Raw genomic sequence first — 24,266 nt, forward strand, 5'->3', positions numbered from 1 at the left:
TTAAGCGATTTCTATACCAAGACAAATTTCCCTAGCCAATTCCAATCTGGGTTTCGTCAAAAACACTCCACCGTAACTACCCTGCTAAAAGTTTGCAATGAAATCCTGTGTGGAATGGAACGGGGTCAACTCACTGGTGCAGTATTCCTAGATTTTGCAAAGGCTTTTGACACAGTTGATCATGCTATCCTGCTCAACAAACTCCAGAGCTCTGGAATAGGGAAGCTTGCTTTAAACTGGTTTCAGTCCTACCTATCAGGAAGATCCCAACATGTGTCCATCTCAGGCTCTAACTCCAACCCCCTGGACATCACCTGTGGTGTCCCGCAAGGCTCTGTTCAGGGTCCCCTACTCTTCTCAGTGTTCATTAATGATCTTCCCACAGCTTGTAAGGAAGCATCAATACACATGTATGCAGACGACACAATCCTATATGCACACAGCCATAGCCTCTCTAACCTTCAACACATACTTCAGTCTGACTTTTTGAGACTCAAAAACTGGATTTCCCAAAAAAACCTGTTTTTAAACACTGACAAGACTGTAACAATGGTATTCGGGACCAAGACTACATTTTTAAAGCTTCCAGTGACTGAGCTCCTGATTAGAACCAACGCTAACACCACCCTAACCCCTGTCACTAGTTTTAAATGCCTGGGCTTATGGTTTGACTCCCACTTAACTTTCGGGATGCACATTGATACCCTGACAACCAAGACCTATGCCAAACTAGGGGCACTTTACAGGAACAAATCCTCCCTAAGTCTCCTGGTCAGAAAGCGTATCGCACAGCAGATGCTAATGCCAATTATTGACTATGTAGACATAGTATACGGCTCGGCACCTAAAACCCACCTTAGCAAACTTGACACCCTCTACAATTCAATTTGTCATTTTTTTCTCCAATGCAACTACAACACACAACACTGCGATTTGCTCAAAGAACTAGATTGGTCATCACTAGAGTCTAGGCGCAAAGTTTACCTTTCCTGTCTTGCCTTTAAATTCTTCATGGGCAAGCTACCCAGCTATCTGAACAAGCTCCTCACCCCATCCACATGCAGCACTTATCACCTGAGATCAGACTCCAAAAGACTGTTCATGGTCCCAAGGCTCAACAAAGTATCTGGACGTTCCTCCTTCTCCTACCGTGCACCCCAAAACTGGAACAACCTACCAGAGACTCTCACATCCACCACCAGTTTAAGTTCTTTCAAATCTAAGGCTGTATCACATTTTAATCTGGTCTGTAACTGTTTCATACGCCCATAATATATATTTTCTTTAACTGTGCACGCAATGTCTTGTATAAAATGTATACCCTGTTCATTTATGTAACTGTATTTGTAACCATGTATTATTTGTTTTTCTCTGTGCCCAGGACATACTTGAAAACGAGAGGTAACTCTCAATGTATTACTTCCTGGTAAAATATTTTATAAATAAATAAATAATAAATTTAAGTGATGTCATCTTTTTTTTTTTTATCGGCCAAAACACATGGTTTTCACGGCCCAATCAGGACCGTGGGAACCATGACAAAAATGTGACGTCATAGGCCTTTAAAAGCATATGTCGTCTCATTTTCAAGCCAGACGCTGAGGAGGAAGGACCTCCGGAGAAGAAAGAAGACCAGGGCGTGGCCGAAGACGGGAAGAAGACCCCCGGAAGAAGATAGAAGAAAGAAGAATGCAGATGAAGATGGATTACAATTAGAAGACCCGTGGATTGATTTGGATTTTTAGTTTAATGTTTATTTTTTTATGTTTTTTTTTATTTTATGGGTTCCTGTGCCTTGTGGTTTTGCTCATGAGTGAGCAGTTCAACGGGAGTCGGTGGGGTCAAGTAATGGTAAGTGAACTAAAGAAATGTATTTAATTGATCTTGTTAATTTTTTTTAATGCTTTTTTAACATGTGTATTTATTTATTTGTGGTATATCATTTCTTGCCACTGTATGTATGTATGTCTAGAGAGATATATACATACAGGGTAAGAAATTATGTTGTTATAAAAGCTTGATTTGATGTGTTTTAAATTAATTTGTCTATGCTGCTATGCTAAATGTGTGTTTAAAGTATTTTAAAATTAGATAGATGTAATCGTTGCTATTGTATGGTGTACTTGAGTTCAGGGTTAGCCTTGATTTTCAATTTTGTATGCTTGTTGGTACTTATATTTTTTCCCAGGCTACATTGTTCAGTTCCAGGCTTGAATTAGTTAATTGTTTAATTGTTAGTGATGGAATGTAAATTGTTTAGGGATGTCATTAATGAATGCTAATTGATTTATGTTTACTGGATTGGTTAAAATAGTATACTTGTTTGGAGGTATCTGTATTTTGCTTGCAATGTTATTGTTAACATTCATTTGCAGAATGTATATGGTGCATAGATTGTATGCATCATATATAGGTATACAATGTAAATGCAATGTGTTGATTGTCATTCGAGGTTTTTCATTGGCATTTGATGTTTTTGATTGTAAGATCAGTTAGGATTATGAAAGGAAATTAATTTTATTGTAGTGTGTCTTTATGGAGAAGTGTTATTTTGAGTACAGCATGTTTTTGATAATCCTTCTACATTTATTTGTATATTGGTTCATCATGTGTGTGTATCTCTCTCTCTCTCTCTCTCTCTCTCTCTCTCTCTCTCTCTCTCTCTCTCTATATATATATATATATATATATATATATATATATATATTTGCATGATGAAGCCAATGTACAAATTCATGGGTGAAGGGTGGGTATCGGGCCAGTGTGGCTTAACCCCTTAATTACCATTGCGGTTATTATCCGATAAGATGTTTAAGGGGTTAATTGATATCTGAATGTAATTGCAATGTTTTGGCTTTGTATTGGCTATGTATTTTGTGGGCAAGACAAGGATGTTGCTGGTGATGGAGACTTCTTATTGATAACGTCAGTAGTACTTTATTTATTTGAATATGCTAGTTAATGTTTTTAATAATGGTCAAATAATCTATTATCCCTATCTGAATAATAGTTATTTTGCACATTATTGTACTGTAGGTGTTGGGGTGGGGGGGTTATGTATTGAATATATAGGCCAGGTTTAATTTTTTTACATTCAGGGTTTGTTCCGTGGTTCCGCGTGAGACCTCTGGAGACCACCTGTGGTCTCCTCGGGTATCTCACGGGTATCAGGCTGGTGGTTCCACGGGTGACACATGCGGGGATGAAGCGGTGGCCTCACATCTGTGGGGGCACCGCGGACCCGTAGTCTGCGGGGATGAAGCGGTGGTCCCACATCCATGGGGGTACCGCCGACCCATAGGTGCGGGGATGAAGCGGTAGTACCACATCCGTGGGGGCACCGCGGACCCGTAGTGAGCACTCGTGAGTTCCCTAGACCCCCGTGGGAACCACCCGAGGCCCCGCAAACACCTGTGGGTCTGACCCGGGGCTCCCAGACATCCTTGGGCCTACCGTGGGGACCGAATTGTGACCCACGGTGCCACAAGGAGACCACCTGGGGGCCATGGCGCTTGACGGGACCCACCAACAGGCCTCCAGAACCTGTTTCAAACGAGCTGCTGGTACCCTGTATGTCTGTCAGGTGCCCCGCCAGCCCACCGGGGAATCGCGAGGGGCTGTGTTATGAACCCTGTTTGTAAAAGGATAAATCTTGTATTTATGGGGGGCACAGGAGGTGGGTAATGTATTTAATAAATAGAATGAAGTTTATTGTGGGTCACTGTATTGTTTTTATTGTGAGTACTGGGGGTGGGGGAGGGGTTCCCCAACGGTATGTGGATAGGCCTTCCTTGTGGGTAGTAGGTGAGGGTGGTGATGCCTCACGGGGTGGGGGATTAGTGGGGGAGGGTATGTAGGCGTCCCGAGTGGTGGGTGAGGGTGGGTTAACCCCTTAATGACTGTAGCGGTTAATAACCGCTATGGTGATTAAGGGGTTAGGGGACATTACTTTGGATGTTTTCATTTGTGTGTCTGTTTTGCAGCAGCGGAGTGGGCATGGGCAGGATGAAGAGGAGGATGGCCTTCATCGTGGCAGCCGGAAATGGGTGGTGAGTACTATATGTATTTAATGTATTTATTGTTGTTTATGTATTTTAAATACACCGGGGGTGTATGTTGTTTATTGCAATGTTTATTGGGGCAAATGTCCCCAATAAACATGCTATTCTGCCTTAACCCTTCATTGCCTTAGCGGCTATCAGCTATGGTAATGAAGCAGCATTTCTGTATTTTAAAAATATTGTGCAGGAGCAGGGGGTGCCCTGAGCTGAACCGCATTAATTTGTGGCTCTGAGTCCCCCTGCTCACAGTACACTATTATTGAAAATACATTCATGTTGCTTCGTTACCGTAGCACATAGCCGCAAAGGTAAGGAACGAGTGTTTATTGATATATGTGTTTTACTGAAAGTGTAGATGTGCAGAGGGTCTCCGGAGCTGAACCGCTTTGGTTTTAGGTCCGGGGACCCCCTGCTTCCTGAGATACAGGCCCCTTTAGGGGGTTCCGGTATCCCTCTGCTTTGTTTACATTCCGCGGTCACGTGATCGGGACCTTTAAATGCAGAGGGATACCGGCACCTCATAAAGGGGCCTGTATCTCGGGAAGCAGGGGGTCCCCGGACCTGAAACCAATGCGGTTCAGCTCCGGAGACCCCCTGCACATGTACACTATGAAAAAAAATGTATTTTAAATAATTTTTAATGTGCCGATGTTTGCGCAGAGAGAGCAGCGGATCTCTCTCTGCTGCAGACGGGGACGGCTTCTCGGCAGTTTCTCGCCAGGCAGCCATCTCGCCACCGGTTACTAGCCATTTTATCAAATGGTGGTGGCGCATTCATTCGCCAGGGATTCGGCCCTTGCTGCATACAGCGAGGTTAACACGCCAAAAACATGGCGAATTCAAACCCTGCCGAATGCAATTTTTCGCAACTTTCTGCATAGGCCCCACAGTCTCCATCTATGCTGATGACACTTAAGGCCTCATGCTGTAAGCAGCGATAAGCCACTTATCACAAGCTTGTCGCCAAAAAAGTCTACAGTGATTCAGAAAACCCCGATAGGATGGTGATAAGACCAAAAGTCGCCGGGTTTTTTTGTAGAGAAAAAAAATGAAAAATCGCCAAATGTGTGGTGATATGCCACTTATCGCCACTTATCGCCAGTTTCTCAAACTCGCTCAATTCTAGAAGCCCCAATCAGCTTATCGAGCTGATCGCCGCTCTAGCATTGAGATTTCCTCTCCAAATTGCCTCGCCAGGAAAAGTTGGCAAGAAGGTGGTGAAACGCTGCCGATAAGCAGCGAGACGGGACATAGAAAAAAAAATGCATTTTTGTAAACATATATTTTAAGCATGGAGTCTATGGAGCTGAGACATATTTCTTTGTATTTGTTATTCCGTGTTCTTTAAAAGAACTATTTGTAATAAAAATAAGTGTTTACCTTATTGACCTAATAGTGTCACCGCGTACGTTATGTTTTAAGATATTACTTGTTGATGTTATGATTATATACGGGGTACATGAATGTTTCAGTTCAGCTGGGTTGCAGGATAGTCCTATCATAACCTCTTAAAGGTACAGTTCAGACAATATCAAACATGTTTGTAAAGAAAAAGACATACTTTGTGTGCACTGACAAAAGTGTTTCTACTAACAAAAATAACCATGCCATACATTTTTAATGTAATTGTACAATGTTTATAATGTACAGAGCATTATCAAAGTTACATCCCTTTCCTCTTCTGATTGGTTTGTACTTTTCATCCCCGGCCTCTCTCTAGCAGGGTACCAATTGTATCTAGTAACTGGCCAGTCATATTCTACATGGACTAAATGTCCCACAATGCATTGCAGCAAAATATGTTAATAACCCGAACAATAGAACGAGTACATGAGAATTTGTAGATCTGCAACGTTTCTAATCAATTGTCAATGTGCACCTAGTATTGATGCACATATTTTAACGGTCGTGCTCGTCACAAACCTGGACCGGACCACGAGGCTGAGGTGGGGATAGGTAAACACCGACCTGAGACCATGAAGCCAAATCCAGATTGTGGATTCCGTCTTCGTGAGTAGCCGGGTCGGGGTTGGAGATGGCAGGGTAAACATTATCCAGACTGGAGTCAAGGCAGGTAGCAAAGGATCAAAGGTTGAGTTCACAGGCCATGGTCAGTAAAAGGAAGAGCTTCAGTGTAGGCACTTCAGCGCAAGGGAAGTTCTCCGTCTGCAGCTACAGTGCAGGGTATCCAGCATAGATGCTTCCGCATGGGAGGTCCTCAGGAACAAGGAAGGCTTGGTCCAGATTCCAGAATTCTGCTTGTGCAGCCAATAGGGACAGAGCTGCATAGAAGGCAGCATGAAGCAGACTGCAGTGTAATTCCAGAACCAGGTGATTCCAATTGCCCAGTACAGGAGGGATTTGCCTGGAAGCTCTATAGCCCTGTAAGGTTGAGTTCAGCCAAAGCCAGGAACGGAACCCTTACACATTTGTAATGATATAAAATCAATTTTAATTTTTCAAAACGTCACTTTGACCAGCACCTTTAACATATAATTTTAATTTGTGTGACGGTTCAGGGGATTCCTTCCCCTTCATGTGTCCCTGATGTCACATGAGGCCTTACAATTTGTGAGCAATCAGCTGCCCACAGTCTCCCAGCAATTGGCTAACCTCTCCCTTCAGGAGATTCCCATGGCTCCAGCACCCCCGGTTGCCACAACCTATGCCAACTCTGGACCCCGTATTCCATCACCTAATCACTACGATGGGGACCCCCTCGCCTGCCGCGGTTTTCTAAACCAATGCGAGGTGCAATTCGAGATGTCCCCCTCCCTGTTTCCCACTGGTCGTTCTAAGGTGGCTTACATCTACGCCTTGCTTACCGGTGACGTCCTCGCTTGGGTCTCTCCCATCTGGGAACGTAAGAGCGAACTAACCCAAGACTATCCTAAATTCAGGCGCGAATTTCAGCAAGTATTTGATACTCCTGCATGGCGCGGGACAGGCGCATTCTCTCTCTTCCATATATCACAGGCCCGAAGATCTGCTGCCAAGTACGCGATCGAGTTCCGTACTCTCGCCGCAGAGACACAATGGAATGATGAGGCACTCGCTGCCGCATATTGGTATGGACTCTCAGACACCTTGAAGGATGATCTTGCTTCTCATGCCCGGCCTTCTTCCCTGGAGGAGTTGATTACCCTGAGCGTACGCATGGACCAGCGCACCCAGGAGCGACGGCATGAGAGACACTGTTCTCATTCTCTTCCTTCCTCTGTTGTCTCTCACAGGTCATCTACTTCACCCCTCCTGGCACTGGATGCCCCGGAGCCGATGCAAATCGGTAGCCAACAACTTCGGGCCACGGAGAGAATGCAACGCCGTCAGAAAGGACTCTGTTTCTACTGTGGTTCTTCGGAACATCGTCTCCAGAATTGTCCCCAGAAGCCGGGAAACAGGAACACCCAGTAAAGGTAGAGGGGCTTCTACTGGGTACTGTCTCTCCTTGCCCCTCCCTCCCCGAATATCTCCCAAAGAAGTTTATGCTTCCTGCCACTCTGGAGGCTTTCATTGATTCTGGATCTGGTGGTAACTTCCTGGACCAAACCTTTGCCTCTGAGAATCAAATCCCTATGGTCAGGAGAAAAGCACCTATTGGTCTCGAGCCCATCGACGGTCGACCGCTCCAGCAAGCATTTATCATCTGGGAGTCCATTCCTCTCACACTGACCTTGGCCGATGGTCATAAAGAGGTAATAATTTTCGATATTTTTCATTCTCCGACTGTTCAACTTATTTTAGGATTGCCTTGGCTTCAACTCCACAATCCGCGCATTGATTGGACTGGCACCCTATTATCCAGTGGCCTTCTTCCGCTGACTCTGCTCCTGTGGCTCCTCCTGTTGTGGTGCATGCTGGCCTGGATTCTGTTCCTTCCAATCTATTGATCCTGCCAACCGTGTATCATGAGTACTTGGATGTGTTCAACAAGGTACAAGCTGAGGTTCTACTTCCTCATCGTCCGTACGATTGTCCTATCGATTTGATTCCTGGGACCATCCTTCCAAAGTTGAAATCATATCCTCTGTCCGTTCCTGAAACTGAGGCCATGACGTCCAACATTCAAGAAAATTTGGAAAGAGGATTCATCCGTAACTCTACCTCCCCTGCCGGGGCAGGCTTCTTCTTCGTGAAGAAGAAGGATGGATCACTTAGGCCATGCATTGACTTTCGCGGACTCAATAAGATCACGGTAAAGAATCGTTATCCCCTTCCCTTAATCTCTGAACTGTTCGACCGTCCCCAGGGGGCCTCTATCTTCTCCAAGCTCGACTTAAGAGGTGCCTATAATCTCATTCGCATAAGAGAAGGGGACGAGTGGAAAACAGCGTTTAATACATTATGGACATTATGGATCAGGACATTATGAGAATCTAGTTATGCCCTTTGGTTTATGCAATGCTCCTGCCGTCTTTCAAGAGTTCATGAACGACATCTTCCGAGATGTGTTGGGGACATTTGTCATAGTATATTTGGATGACATTCTCATTTTTTCTAAAAACCTGGAAGAACACATACAACATACCAAACTGGTGCTGTCTAGGCTCCGTTCTAACCGCCTATATGCCAAGATGGAGAAATGTTTGTTCCACCAGACCTCTACTGTCTTCCTAGGCTACATTATCTCCAGCCAAGGTTTCTCTATGGATCCAGAAAAATTAAATCTGTTCTCGACTGGCCGCTGCCTAATTCGCTCAAGGCTGTGCAGCGTTTTCTCTGCTTTGCCAATTATTACAGGAAATTCATCAAAAAATTTTCTTCTATAGCTCTTCCCATCACAGCTTTGACCAAGAAAGGCACCGATCCCATCTCCTGGTCTCCTTAAGCTATTCTTGCTTTCGAGGTGCTTAAGAAAGCTTTTGTGTCCGCACCAATCCTACGCCATCCGGATACCTCCCTTCCCTTCACTTTGGAAGTCGACGCTTCGGACGTGGGAGCTGGTGCAGTTCTCTCTCAGAGGTCTTCTCCCCAAGAAAGACTCCATCCCTGTGGTTTTTTTCGCGAAAATTTTCATCTGCCGAAAGAAATTATGATGTTGGTAATCGTGAACTTTTGGCCATTAAATTGGCTCTCCAGGAATGGAGGCATCTTTTAGAAGGCGCCAACGAACCTGTTGCTATCCTCACCGACCACAAAAATTTGCTGTATATCGAGGGAGCCCGGCGGTTGGGATCTCGCCAAGCTCGGTGGTCTCTCTTCTTCTCCCGCTTTAACTATACCATTTCATACATTCCTGGTACCAAAAATGTCAAAGCGGACGCTCTCTCTCACCAGTTCGCCACGGAAACCGATTCTAATGAAACCACGGAACCTATTCTTCCTGCCAAATGCATAATCTCCGCTAACAATTTTGATGTGTTGGACGAAATCAACAAAGCCCAGGCTCACATTCCCAGCAGGTTCAGGGTACCAGAAGGGCGCTTATACGCAGCTCCACGATTTCGCCACAAGATTCTACTTTGGGGTCATTCCTCTAGATCTGCCAGTCATCCAGGCTTCAAAAGAACAGTGGACCTTATTAAACGGACATTTTGGTGGCCGAGGATGAACAAAGACATTCTCGACTTTACTAGTGCCTGTCCTGTATGTGCCCAGAGTAAGACGCTCCACCACAAATCCTCTGGCCTCCTCTTGCCTCTCCCCATTCCGGAGCAACCCTGGAAACACATTTCGATGGATTTCATTGTCGAACTGCCCAATTGCAAAGGAATGAACACCATTCTTGTCGTAGTAGACAGATTCTCTAAACATTCACACTTTATTCCCCTCAAGGGTCTCCCTAATTCTGCTACTCTGGCCGATGTTTTTTCCAAGGAAATTTTCAGATTACATGGCGTTCCCATTTCTATTGTCTCTGACAGAGGGTCTCAATTCATCTCTAAGTTCTGGCAGCCGTTTTCCCAGAGACTTGGAATTTCCCTCCTTTTTTCCTCTGGATACCATCCACAGACCAATGGTCAGACCGAAAGGATGAATCAAACCCTAGAGCAATATCTTAAATGTTTCGTATCGGACTCACAGGACAACTGGATCTACCTGTTACCATGGGCCAAATTTGCAATCAACTCTCTCAAAAATGAGTCTACCCAGGAGTCTCCCTTTTTCATTAATTTCGACTTTTACCCCAGCAGTCTTCCTCTCTCTTCTCCCCCTTCTGGCATTCCTGCAGCCGATTCTCATGTTACGACCCTACAGAACTCTTGGAAAAGGATCCTCAAATCCTTACAATCTGCTGTTGCCAAACAAAAAACCAAGGCGGATCGTCATCGCCAACCACGTCCTTCTTTCAAGTCTGGTGACAGAGTGTGGTTGTCCTCGAAGAACATCAGGCTTAAAACTCCATCTCCTAAACTGTCACCAAGATTTCTTGGCCCATTCAAAATCATAGAAAAAGTCAACCCAGTTGCTTATCGTCTTGATCTACCCCCCACCATGAGGATTCCTTCCGTGTTTCATGTCTCCCTGCTTAAACCCTTTGTACAGAGCTCGCGTTTTCCAGACCCTTCCCGTAAACCCAACCCCGTGTCCACCCTAGGACAACAAGAGTACGAGGTCCAATCCCTCATTGATTCACGCTGGTCTAAAAACAAGCTCCAGTTACTCGTCCACTGGAAGGGCTATGGTCCGGAGAAGCGTTCGTGGGTACCGGCACGTCACATTCATGCCCCGAAACTCCTTCAACAATTTCATCTAAAATTTCCCCAAAAACCGTGGCTGGATCGCTCGGAGATCGATCCACAATGGGGGGATACTGTGACGGTTCAGGGGATTCCTTCCCCTTCATGTGTCCCTGATGTCACACGCTCACCTTCCCTCTCTGTCCCTTCCTCTGCCAGCCTCCCTTCTTGTACCCACTCCTGTCCCTCTCCAGCAGCCTCTGATGCCGTTCCTGCACCACGGCGCGCGCCCCGCAAGACTCACGTACCCACGCAGTTCCCGAGTCCCTGCTGCGGTGTTCCCCACTCTCAGCCCCCCTCGGTTTCTGCTCCCATCCACTTACCTCTGGCGGCTGTTCCCTCCATTCCTCCATCCTCCTCTGTGGGTGTCCCCGCGGGGTGGCGTTCTGCTCTCCTCGTGACGCAGTCTGTGCGCGCACACTCTCAGATTACAGAGGGCGTGCGCACACGCTCCTCTTCTAAGGGTTTTCAGCCTCCTGACTCCTCCTCTCATGCCCTGCAAGCGATCTCCCTAACTGGTTCCCCTGTCTCCTCCTCTTCTCCTCCTCACCTATCCCGCCTGTCTCCCACTTCACCTTCTGCTCTTCCTCTCTCTCCTATTGGTGTTCCCTCCTTTATAACCCCTGTCTGTCCTTTCTATCATTGTTCTGCATAGCTTCTGTTATCCCTGTGTGTGCAGTCCTATGCTTGGCTCTCCTCTGTGTTCCAGCTTGTTCCTGCTCCTGCTTATCTCTGGATCTCCCTGGTTTGACCTCTGCTTGTCCTGAACTACCCTGCTCTCTGTTGCCCTTGAACCCTGCTTACGAACTCTACCTTGCTGACCTCTGTAACCCCTGGACTTTGGCTTACGAACTTAACGATTCTGACTTCTGGATCCCTGGACTCTGGCGCACGGACATCACTATTCTTATTCTGTACTCCCAAGGCATTGCAAGTATCACTAACGATCTTTCAACAGGCCGGCAACGCCATACCACACTCCGGGCATGCACTCACTGCTGTGGGTGCATGGTAATACCCTTCCCACCTCAGTATTGGGGTCTTGCCAGGTCTGCGGGCATACAGGCATGACAATGTGTGTGCCACTGTTGACATATGTTGTCACAGGTTACATACAGTACTTGTAAACCTTTAACCAAGATGTGTAACACATTCAATACATGTTAGATTGCATCATAAATGTGCAATGTTTTTAGTACTTTGGTGAATATGCATATTTTTGTTTTTTTCCAAGATTCCTTCATATGTAATTTTTTATTTATTTACAAAATTAATATTTCTGTTTTGTGTGTGTGAATTTAAAGCAGCAGTTGAAACAATATAGTACGTGTTTTTTTTTAAATAAACATCAGTTCTATACTAAACGAAAATACTTTTAGCATTTAAAAAAATATATTATTTAAATAAATTTGGAATGTTTCTATTGAAGGAAGCATTTACAAAGTGTCAGCCCCCTTCGCCTTCTGACTCTGGCTCTTCTCGCTCTGGCTCTTGAGCCCCGCCCGCTCTCCAGCAGTGCAGAAATGGTATCTAGTAACTGCCCACACAATCAGATTCAAGGACAACATTGCCCACAATTTTGTGCAATCAGTGAATGTAATAACCCGATTACAGGAGAACGGATCGATCTTGAGCTTAGCTATTCACTTGTCATTGTGCAGATTGTATTGATGCACATATTGAATTGAAAAAACAAATGTTGTTTCTTTTAAAAATGTTAACTTGAAATGCATCTTTACACATCAACATGCTTCAATGATTTAGTACCAATTATCCTTAATCGTAAAATGCAACTCCTATTGCTGACTGTTGCGTACGTGACAATTAGTGGCATTATACAGATCTGTTTTACTTTGGCTAACCAAGGTATATTTCAATGTTGGATATTGTGGTGCTCAAAAACCAGATAAGGCTTTGTAAAGAACAAGTCCATAAATCCAATAAATGCCCAGACGTTGATATAGTGTTCACTTCATATAAAGTATGCCTAAAGAGATTTGAAAAGGGTATGTGCCCAGTGGTGTCCACTTGACATCCACATATAATGACACATACAGTATTGGTATACCCAAACATATAATAATTATAAGTAGCAATGTCCAATGAAGACAGGAACAATTACATGGCACTATGGCCCATTACCTGTTTTACTTTGGCTAACCAACGTACAGTATATGAATATTTACATCACATGTTATAAAAATATCAGGTTATAATGATTTAGAATTGCTAATTAACACATATTCATTTTTTGTAGACACACATGGAGTTTATTACTTCATTTTTTTTAATACCTTTCATTTATTGAAGTCATGTGCAATAATGACATAGCTACTTAAAGAAACCAATTGAACACTTACTTTGAGGTAGAGATGGTGGATGGAGATGGAGATGACATATATTAGGATGAGACGAGAAGACTGGCTTTGGAGGAGAGACAGAGGAGAGAGGAGAGGTATAGGATAGGAGAGGGAGAGGGGTGGTGCCCCGTCCACGTTTATATCGTGAATGCACACTTTTGGAGGGGCTTACTGAGGAAGACATTATTAGCAGATATCGCTTGAGTTCAGCAGCAATCTTAGCTCTTTATGAAGAGTTAAAAAGAAGATTTAGATTTCATAACAGCCAGAGGTTGTGCAGTCCCTGGACTTGTTAAAATGCTGTGCTCATTAAATTTTCTTGCTTATGCATCTTTTCAGATAACTGTGAGCATAGTAGGCGGGGTCTCGCAGTCGGCATTCTCGCGGGCCTTTAGCCAGTTTCTATTTGTACTGACTAGACGCACTAGGAATTATTTTCATTTTCCCAGAGAGCAGACAGAGTGGCTAGAACTGAGAAATGGCTTTTATACCATAGCCGGGCTACCATGCATGATGGGTGCAATCGATTGTACCCATGTTGCCTTGATCCCACCTAGTCTGAATGAGCATGCTTACCGTAATCATAAACACTTTCACTCCATCAATGTGTAGGTGGTATGCGATGCCAATATGAAGATTCTTAATGTGGTATCCAGAGTCTCGGGTTCCAGCCACAATTTCTCTATCCTGAGAAACTCAGCAGTCTTCCATGTATTTGAAAAAGGTCATTTTTGGCATGGTTGACTGGTGGGTGAGTACATATAATATATTTAAGTGGTAAAATCACTTTTTTTTTTCAACTTCAATTTTTTTTTTCATAAGGCATAACAGACATTAGAGAAGTTATGTATGTTTTGTATGTATGTCTATCAGCTGAGATTGTTACTACCAGTAGCACGACAACCAATTGTATGGACTGATCAATGCGCATGTGCACAACTCCGCAGCGCGACTACTGAATGTTTAGACTGATTAACGCGCATGTGCAGAAGACTGCAGGTGAAATTCAATTAATTAATGGACTCCTTATATAATGGACACTCGTGGACACTTTTTCATAACCCCTGAGGAAGAAAGCAGCCGCTTTCGAAACGCATAGGGTGGCCACTGAGACATAACTGCTTCATTTGGTTATAATCTACCCCTCCCCACGAATCTGGTGGTGAATCAGCGTTTTCAAGCTGACTTACATCGTTGAAGTATCTGGCGAATCTGCCATAGCTGATCCGGGAGCAATTGCACGTCTTTCACAGTGTGTTGAGTGAGGCTATCTGCCCACACGCCGGCTGGCGTGTGCAACCCCCCACTTACGGAGAAGTCCCGGTGCAGTGGCAGTTAAAGCTGTAGAGAGGGGATACTCTCAAATTTATCCACCGCTTGCCTATATCATCTATCTGGTGAGTGGGCATTTCAACCATTGCTGCAGTGTGTCAACCTGACCTAATTCCATTGTCCAATATTTTTTTATTATTTTTCTTTTGTTCCATGTATGTTTTATGAAATGTTTTATTAAATGTTTTTAAATTTAATTTTTCACCTGTTGATCTCTCAGCTGATAGTTATTTGTAATACATGTTGTCTGTATTGTATGTTATCTGTCCATTTACCATACAGTATTATGCTATGTATTGTGTTTTCTCTTTTTTAAGCACATCTACATAGTCTGGAGCCATTTCCTGATCTCCCAACAGGCTTGGTTTTTATATCCTTTTTTATTAGTAGGTGCCTATAGATACATATTTCTCTTCCCCATAACAGACATTTGTAACCTGAACTCTCTTGATTAAACACCTTGTCGATGCCTCATGACATACACCCATAAAACATCACCAAGGGTAGGGAAGTGGGGGGGGGGTAGGGGGAGGAGGGTATGAGCTGCAAGCTTCTTCGTTCCTAGTCCCCTGGAGGACACTGTGTTTGTCTTCTTCCATCTGATGGATCCTCTGATGTATGCCCCAGTTTAATAACTAAGCCTTTCCCTGTGTGATGACCCCTTGTTCATCCCTGTGTGATGCTTAGGCTAGACCATTCCGTCCCAATCCCTTAACTATTGCATACGATTGACGGAGAACGTACTAAATCCTGTCAGAGCCAAACGGTGGCATTGCTCACCCCTTAGATGTCCATCTCGGTCAACCAAGGCAGCCAGACCTTTTGGAAATTTGGGCCAGAGTCGTTAACTAAACTTGTCAACTTTTCCATCTGGCAGACAAACCAAATTCTGTTCCAAATCTTTTCAATAGATGGAATTGTGTTTTGGCTCCACAATGCTGCAATCTCGCACCTCATAGCTGTTGCAAATGAGCAATTAATTTATTCTCTGCTCTGGCTAGCTCTTGGGCTGGTTTTTTTAACAAGAACAACCATGGGTCCAACTGAATTTCAAGGTCCAAAATCCTCTGTAGCCAAATCCTAATTTGTTCCCATAATGGGGCTATCCGAGGACAGGTCAATAGCATGTGCAACAAGTCCCCCAGCTCTCCACATTGCCTAGGGCACAAGGGGGAGAAACCCGGGACAAATGTAGACAATTTTACTGGAGTGAGATACCACCTCATTAATAAATACACTACAAACCGGCGCCTAAAATGTCCAAAGACAGTCTGAAAATGTCCAAATGGGAAGAAATGCCAAGAACTGCTTCAACTCTTGTACTTCCAGGGATGTAGATAGATCCCCAGCCAGATGTCACGTGATATGTGAAAATCAAGCAAGAAAACATATCATAGTGCAAACTGCTACTGAGACAAACATGCAACAAAAACACTACACAAACGACAAACACACAACAATTGACAAACTAAAGCAAGGCTGAAAATAAAGAGCTAATTTAATAAAACAATGAGATGAAAATGACAAATAAGAACAATTGACAAGTAACTGGTTTAAAACCGGAATCCTACTCACAAGATGTGGGAGAATAAGCGCAATGGACAACAGTCAAAGGAAAGTGTCAGCTTGTCCTCCAGTGGCGTCGGGTTGATGCTGAATGCACTCCGATGGTGTCACACACTCCTGGAACGGATAGCCTTTGCTGGGGGTGGGCCTCGTTAGGTTCCCCCGGTTCTTCATGCAGGTTTAAAGGTCTGACGTCACACTGAGAAATAGGACACCACGACAGATGACGTTGTGGGGTATGGGCCCTTTAAAACACCCCATATGGGCCCTTTAAAACGACATATTATTCACCCTCATTAATACCTTATATGCATTCTCCTTCAATGTCTTGCATATGGAACTTTTAGCCGCTGCATTAAAAATCTCCGTCCAATCCTCGTCCAATAAAGTCTCGTCCAGGTCTGACTCCCATTGAACCATGAAACTTAGTTTCCATGGATAGTCATTACCTGAACTGACCACTCCTTTGTACATTCTAGATGTTAGTCCCCGTGTGTCATTACCCAACACACAGAGCATTTCAAAATTCGTCAGCGGATGACGTACCGTGTGTTTGGTATAGAATGCCCGGATTTGGAGGTACCTAAAAAGTTATGTGTTAGTAATGTCTTTTTCTGACTTCATCTGTTTAAATGTCTTGATAGTGATTCTACCCTCCAAATTCTTTAATCTTCTAATCCCCTGTTGTCTCCAAATTCCAAAATTCTTACCATCTAGCCCTGGAGCAAAGTCTAGGTTGCCATATAAAGGGGTCTTCAGGGAATGCATACTGTAGAAGTCAACGAGTATCTAAATTTGGAGGTCTCCCAGACTACGAGTGAATTGTGCGTTGAGGACAGTGGATTATTCAGTACTTTAAACCTAGATTTAGGGTAACAAATTAGCTTGCGAAGTTCCATGAGATTCCATATGAGGACCACTCCCTCAGATCTCCCCTCAAGGACTGTACGAGTTTAGGATAATTTGCCTTATATAGCGACTTCACGCTTTTGTGATATTAACTCCTAAATATTTGATAGCTTTGGGTTGCAAATTGAAATTAATCTCTATTAACTTTACAGTATCTTTTGGGATATTTAAACTGTGTTTCAGATTTGGCCTGATTAATTTTAAATTCTGACACTATTGAATTTCCCCAGGAGGTTGAAGAGGTTGGGTAGAGAGGTGAGAGGCCGCGATAATGTCAGAATGACATCATCTGTGTATAACCCTGCTTTGTGAGATTGCAATTGAAATTGGATTCCCGAAATATCCTGATTGCTTCTAATTTGGGCAGCTAATGGCTCCATGCACAGGGCGAACAACAGGAGCGAAAGAGGGCAGCCCTGTCTTGTGCCACTATTAATTCGAAAAAGCTCTGAGTGAAAGCCTTGATGTACGACCTTAACTGCTGGCTTTGTATATAATGCCTTGATTGCCTTAAGATTCTGCCCCCAAACCCATACACACCAAGCATGGCATCTAGATATTACCAGTCTATTCTGTCAAAGGCTTTTTCCGCATCTAAGACAAAAACTGTCCTGCGCTCTGGTAAACAGTCTCAGCACCCGTAGGTGTCAGTGTGAGCCGATGTGAGATCAGAGTATGAAGGGCAAATGCAGACCACTAAGCAGAATCGGGGCTTGAAGGGAAATCCCTTACCTCTATCACCTCTCCGACCTGGGTCCTGCACTCTTCTTTCCTCTGCTTCTCTTGCGTGCGTCCGTGATGATGAATATGAGTCAAATAGAGAAAGAATCCGGCGCTACTGCAGATGGCAAAGAATCCAGGCAAAATCTGGTATGTGTAGATGAACTGACTTTATTTCAACATGGCACACACAAAGAACACAGGCTGCACCTCAACCTCCCCCTCAACGCATTTCACGCTATGGAGCAGTGCTTGGTCTTGGAGTGGGGAGGTGAGTTCTGAACCAAACATTTATATAAAAAAGCCCACAAACAGCGGACTGATTCACCCGACGTCATTCACATGCACCTGTGTGACTAAATGTATAGTTAAGTAGTCCACAGAGATACTCACAATACTTAATAAAAATACTTATACAAGTATAGATTAAATTATCATGCTTATAATGTGAGAGTTATAAAGATATACATAAGTATCTATATTACCTAGACTATCTAAAGGTGCAGTGTTTGACTAGGGTTTGACCAATAATTTTGAGTAGATTTTAATATCCAAATGAATTAATGATATCGGCCTATAACTTTGACAATTCGTGGGGTCTTTACCCTTTTTATGAATTAACGAGATTGACGCCTGGAGCATATGATCCGGTAATGGAGCCCTTGCTAGGACTGAATTGAACATTCTTAGCATATTTTTTATAATATAGGTTAGAGAACCCGTCTGGGCCTGGAGCTTTAGAAGGTTTAAGATTTTTCACTACGTCTACCAGCTCTTCAATTGTAAAGTCTTTTTGTAGAGACTCTCACTCCAACCCACTCAACCTTGGTAATGCTGAGTCTGCCAGAAAAATCTCTAGTGCTTTACTTGTACTTGCGTTATGTATCACCTTTGCCCCATTATACAGCTTTTCATAGTATGTTTTAAACTCTTCCTCTATGAGTTTGATGTTAGACGTCATGTCTCCCTTATGGGTCCTAATAGCGTGGATGTTATAATTTAGTTTTCTATTACGGATCTTGTTAGCTAGCATGGTATCTGGCTTGTTTGCTTTTTCAAAAAATTTCCTCTCTGACCAACTAAATGTTTTTTCAGCCTCAGAGGTAAGGAGCAAGTTAAGTTAAATTCTTATATCTTTTAGCTCCTGGAGGATTTCCTCTCTACCATTTCTGCTAGAGTATATAGTATATAGAATAGAGGGCTAACTGATTTACATTTGCGTCTCTTTTCTTTTTCCTACCAGCTGCTATATTTATTAAAGTCCCCCTGGGAGTGGCCTTGTGAGCCTCCCACAGAGTTGTGTGTGAGTTCACACTGTCCCTATTAATTCTGAAGAATTGTACTAACTCTTCTTTGAGAGATTGTGCTATCTCAGGGATCTTAATTATTGATTCATTAAGTTTCCAATTTGCTCTATCCGGTCTAATTTGTAAGCACCGTAGCTCTATGGGTGCATGATCTGACCATGAAATATCATGAAACCTAGAATAGGCGATCTGCGGGACCAGTCTATTAGATACAAAGAAGTAATCAAGCCAACTGTAGCTGTCATGTGGGTGTGAGTAGAATGTGAAGCTCCTCTCACCAGGGCGTTGTTCCCTCTATATGTCTACTAATTGTTTGTCTTGTACACCCTTGAGAAGTGCCACTGCCCCCTCATTCTTACCCCTCTTTTTTTGGGAAGTCCTGTCAAGCATCGGGTCAATGGTCTTATTAATGTCCCCTGCTAAGACTATGTTGCCTTCTGCTGTTCTAATTAAGATTGTGAAAAAAGAATCAAAGAATTGAGAGTCGTTTCTCCATGGAGCATACATGTTCGCCAATGTTAGCCTGCAGCTATGTATAGTTTCAATTATCATTAGATATCTGCCTTCTTTATCTATTTTTATTTTTTCTAGTTTAAAGGGCAACCTATTGTGGATCAATATAGCTACCCCTCTTTTTTTCTCATTTGTGGATGCTACAGTAAATGAAATTGCCTGAAGTTTTTGTCCAGATACTTGGGACTGTTTCTTACACTAACATGAGCTTCGTGGAGGAACAGTATGTCAGCCTTCCTTTTCTTATATTCAGAGAAGGCGATGTGCCATTTGTGCGGACTATTAAAGCCCTTGACATTATGGGAAATAAAATTTACCGCCATGTGTATTTGTTGTTAGATTCTCTTACCCTTCGCTAGTCTAACGTCTGACGCTGTCGGGAGCCCCCGAACCAGTTACTCTGTAGGGGTCGTGCAGCAGCTCGTTTGCTCTCCTTGATGGGACTGGTGGTGGAAAAGGGAACATACAGAAGGGAAAACCGGGGAAAAAAGAAAGACAAAACATATACCAAACTGATTGAGCCCCTTGTTGTATGAAGCGACCAAGGCTCATTTGCCCTAGGGAAACAGACATTCTCTGGGCCCTTACAACATTGGGCCTAGGGACATGGGCTAGCTGTGAACTGAGTTAGGTCCACCTCACTGGGTTGCCAGCACATGCCGACAGCCAAGGTGGCGGTGCACCCGCTTACCTCTCGGCGCACAAAACTTTTCATTTTTATTTTCTTCCAATGTGAACACAAAAAACACCCCTAAATGTAACTTCCTAAACTCCTAATCTACTTAACAGTAATGAACCCATATTACCTTGTCTTATTTCAATCTTCCATTACCCTAACCCCTCAGTACACTTACTCCCATCTTGTGTCCGTGTGCAACTCCACTAAATAGTTTTTAGGACTTCTGCTGAGTAACAGACTCTGCATACTTGTTTGCCCCTGTCTATTTTGTCCAGTTACACTATAGTGGGACACCTAATAGAGGACTTCACTTTTAAAGTTCCCATTTTAACAAATTCTACTGTGGTACCTCTGCCTGGGTGGGCCGTGTACTTATTGGTCCTCATGATTTGCATGTAAGATATTTTGGTGAGTGTGGGCTATAATCTCCACTACCTAAACAACCTCTCTCGATTGTGTAATGTTGACTCATTAATTGCCATATTGATAGCCCTGTGTTCTAGGTATTGTGCCAGCTGTTGGTGGCAGCGAATGGAATCTATCCTACAGTACGTGTATCTAACTCTACAGGCTCTCTCACACTAACAATTGACCGTTCCCCCTTTTATCCCTTCTGTGGGCCCATCAATACCTACACCTCAAATTGACTAACTCAACCCTTCCATTAGTTCCACCGACCCACACATTTAGTCCTGCCGACAGAACTCCTCAAGATGCCCCCTTTCTTCCTTGCACCCCGCCTCTCACCTCTCCTTCATCAGTCCCCAACAGCCCTTTTCCCACCACCACCCTCTCTCTGGATCATACTCCTTTCCCTTACCCGATACCCGGCAGCGGAATTCATGCACCACCACCAGGTTCCCAGGTCCAGTCACTCTGTGCTTGCCTCTTTCTGTATCTGTCAGGGTCTCAGTGCTTCTTCCCCCTCCCCCCCCGGCACCATTTGACATTTTTCCTGTGGCTGTAGTACTACCTTGCAAGGAAAGCGCTGCTGTTGCGGGTTTCGCACCAGTTCCACTCCGCCATCTTTGTTCGCGCCTTTCTTCACCCTTTTCCAGGGCCCGCAATTTCCTGCGGACGCTCCACTTTGATTTTGACAAGATCCTACCTGACTCTGAAGAACTGGACTGGCATTAATTCTGGATCAGAGTTCACTGTCTTCCCATCCTAATTCAGTTACGGGTAGTGCCCTTTTAAGAGGTATAACTTTTTACAACATGTAGCAGTTAGGCTCCTTTAAATCTCTAATTGGATAATTGGTTAATTGAATGATTGACTGACTGGCCTCGATCACTTGCCTTCTCCTTCCGCTTTTCTGCAGCACTGCTCACTGTTTTCCAACCTGCGTCGAGGGAGGGTTGTTTTCAGCCTGGTGAGTGAACACCAGTGATTCCTATTTTCCCGCAGGAACTCCTCTCCCTCCACAATATATTTGAGCATGTGTGCCCTTCCATTTTTAATAACGAGCAGCCCGAAGGGGAAGGCCAATCGGTTCTTGATCCTTTTGACCCTAAGGAGATTCGTGATGGGTTGTAGGGCCCTTCTTTTGCTGAGGGTGGTAGGGGAAATATCTTGGAAGATGAGCATTTTGATCCCCACAAACTTGACTATGGGGGTCGCTCTGGTGCTCTTGCACAATTCCTCCTTGATTTTATAATAGTGCAGTCTGAGGATTGCTTCCCTCAGCGGGTTTTCTGGTAGGGGCTTGAGCGTAGCACCTGGTGGTTCCGATCCATCACTAGTTCGGCCTCTGTCTTTCTGGACAGCAGGGAGCCCAACCAATGTCCCAACATCTCTTCCACATCATGGATTTCCTCTGGGATCCTGTGGATCCTAATGTTATTGCGGCGATCTCTATTTTCGCCGTCCTCCTGCTTTTCTGCAACCTCATCAATTCGCTTTTTGAGGAGTGTCAGCTCATGTTCTTGTGAGGATTCGCCATTCCGGCGGTTCTGTCCCCATAACCCTCACCTGTCCATCAGGTTCCAGATGCACTCAAAGATGGCATCCCAGCGGTGGTTCGCTTGCGCAGCGCGGGCAGTGCGTGGGCTCCGTCTGTCTCCACGGTTCCCATGTCCAGGGTACGCTCTCCCCCCAGGGGCAATGACGCACAACACAAGCACGGTGCGCACTCTCTCCAGCGTTCTGTGGTCTCCGCCCCCGATTCCGCCACCCAACTCAGCCCCCACTCTGACGACGGAGGTACGCGGTACAGCGGTCACACAAGTCCCTCCTTTCTTGCCTCTGTGGAAATTATGGGGTTAAGTAAGCCTAATTGTTGTATATACAGAACTTTCAATACAAGTTTCAAAGGTTGATCTGCATTTAGAGTGTAATATATATTCCCACTGTCAAGTGATAGTGGTAATGACATGACCTAAGGATCGCAGGAGTTATTTGGCTACAAATTCGATTATAGCTATCCGGTAGCCCTCACTCCCTTTTCTCCCTACCTCCTCCGTGGGGAATTTTAACTTTTTTAAAATTTAGTGTGTAATTATGTAATAAAACTTTTATTTTTGGTCGCTCTTACTTTCCCTGATTTTGGATCTGGCTGGTGGACCACAGGAGAACTTAGACTCTGATTTATGGTTATGAGTGCAAATAGTGGGGTGCTTTGAACCTGTTTCTCTTGGTACTCTTTGTAAAATACTATAATGTTTACCTCTCTTGCAAACTACCTCCTACAACTTAGGACACTAATACATAGGTGAGCAGTCATATCCATTCAATCTATATCTCCAACCTTGACTGATATTGGGAAGGTATTACATAGATAGAGGATTCCTGATGGCAAATTCATATTCACAGAATTAACTGCCTGTCCAAGATACATGGTATATGGACATTCCTTCAGATAAAAGAAGTCTTTCATCTGGGGGTTTATCTCTCTCCATGAATCTTTAAAGTTAAACTTCTTGAGGCCCTCCATTAGGACTTTCCTTTCTCCTTTACTATTTGTTGGGTGTATGTTCTGAACTAGTTTGGATCTGTCCATTTTTTCATTCAATGTTATCTTAAAATCTCCTGCCATAAGCATACGACCTTATGCCATATTGCCAACTAGCTTAAACAGTCTTGTGAAAAAAATATTCTTATTCTATTTTCATTTGGGGCATTGGAAGAGATGTGTGCAGCGGTATGCAAATGAAGACTGTTTCGGGTGTATTTAACATATGGTTTTATCGAGCCTGTCCCTTTAAACAGCATAGCAAACAAAAATATACAAAAACAACAAACACTATCCCTTTGTAAGGACTAACTTACTTCCCCCAGTCCCTCTCTTACAAAACTGAAAGGATAAGCCCCTTTTCAGCCTACCACCCAAAAGTCTCAGCGGTACCTTAAAGCAGGTCCGTGGTGTCCAGGTGTCTTGGTGTGCTTGAGGGTCCAGCCTCTGGCAGGTTCCTGGGTCCTCAGCATCTAGGAAATAGGTCTGGGCCCCTTATGTCTTGCTGTCAATACACAGTCCTCCAGTATATTCAAGACCCTCTCCTCATGTCAGCATAGTTGTTTGCTTTGGAGTCCTCTTTCCTGTATCTCATAAGAGGCTTTTTTAACAGAGATCACATTAGTTCAGGTGGAGACTGGTCAACTGAGTAGCTCCAATTAACCAGCTCCATGCTGGTTCAGAGCTCTGAGGCAGCTTTATCCAAAAAGAGATAAGTCCCTGTTACATACCTCCCCTCTTTATGGGAAGCTCGGGCTTACCACGTCTAACGCCTATCCTTCCATTCTATCTCAAGATATTTCTGTGGCTCGAATGAGAGTGGATGGAGTATGAGAACCCTCAGTCCGGCTGGGATTGAAGCCCTTTCTCCAGGTCTGTAATGTCTCTTCAAGAAGATGCTTGAACTCAGCACTCTTCAGTCGCTCGAGGAGGACTTTTCCCAAGCACAGTCTTTCTTCTGATCGCTTGTTCACGTATTTTCGCTTGCGTCGGCCGAGTCTTTCTTGCCTGAGTTTAGGGTGACCACCTGCATCAGGTTCTGTAGCCATACAGTATTCATGGGTGGTTCAAGTTGGGCAGAGTTTTTATCGATATCGATTGACTCCCATCACATCTCCGGTTGGTAGTTACCTAGTGTTGTACTAGCCAAAGACTGAATTTTTCTAGCGGTTATTTCCATTGTGAGGAT

The sequence above is a fragment of the Ascaphus truei genome, chromosome 8 (genome assembly GCF_040206685.1).
Source record: "Ascaphus truei isolate aAscTru1 chromosome 8, aAscTru1.hap1, whole genome shotgun sequence".
In the NCBI taxonomy this organism is placed as follows: Eukaryota; Metazoa; Chordata; class Amphibia; order Anura; family Ascaphidae; genus Ascaphus; species Ascaphus truei.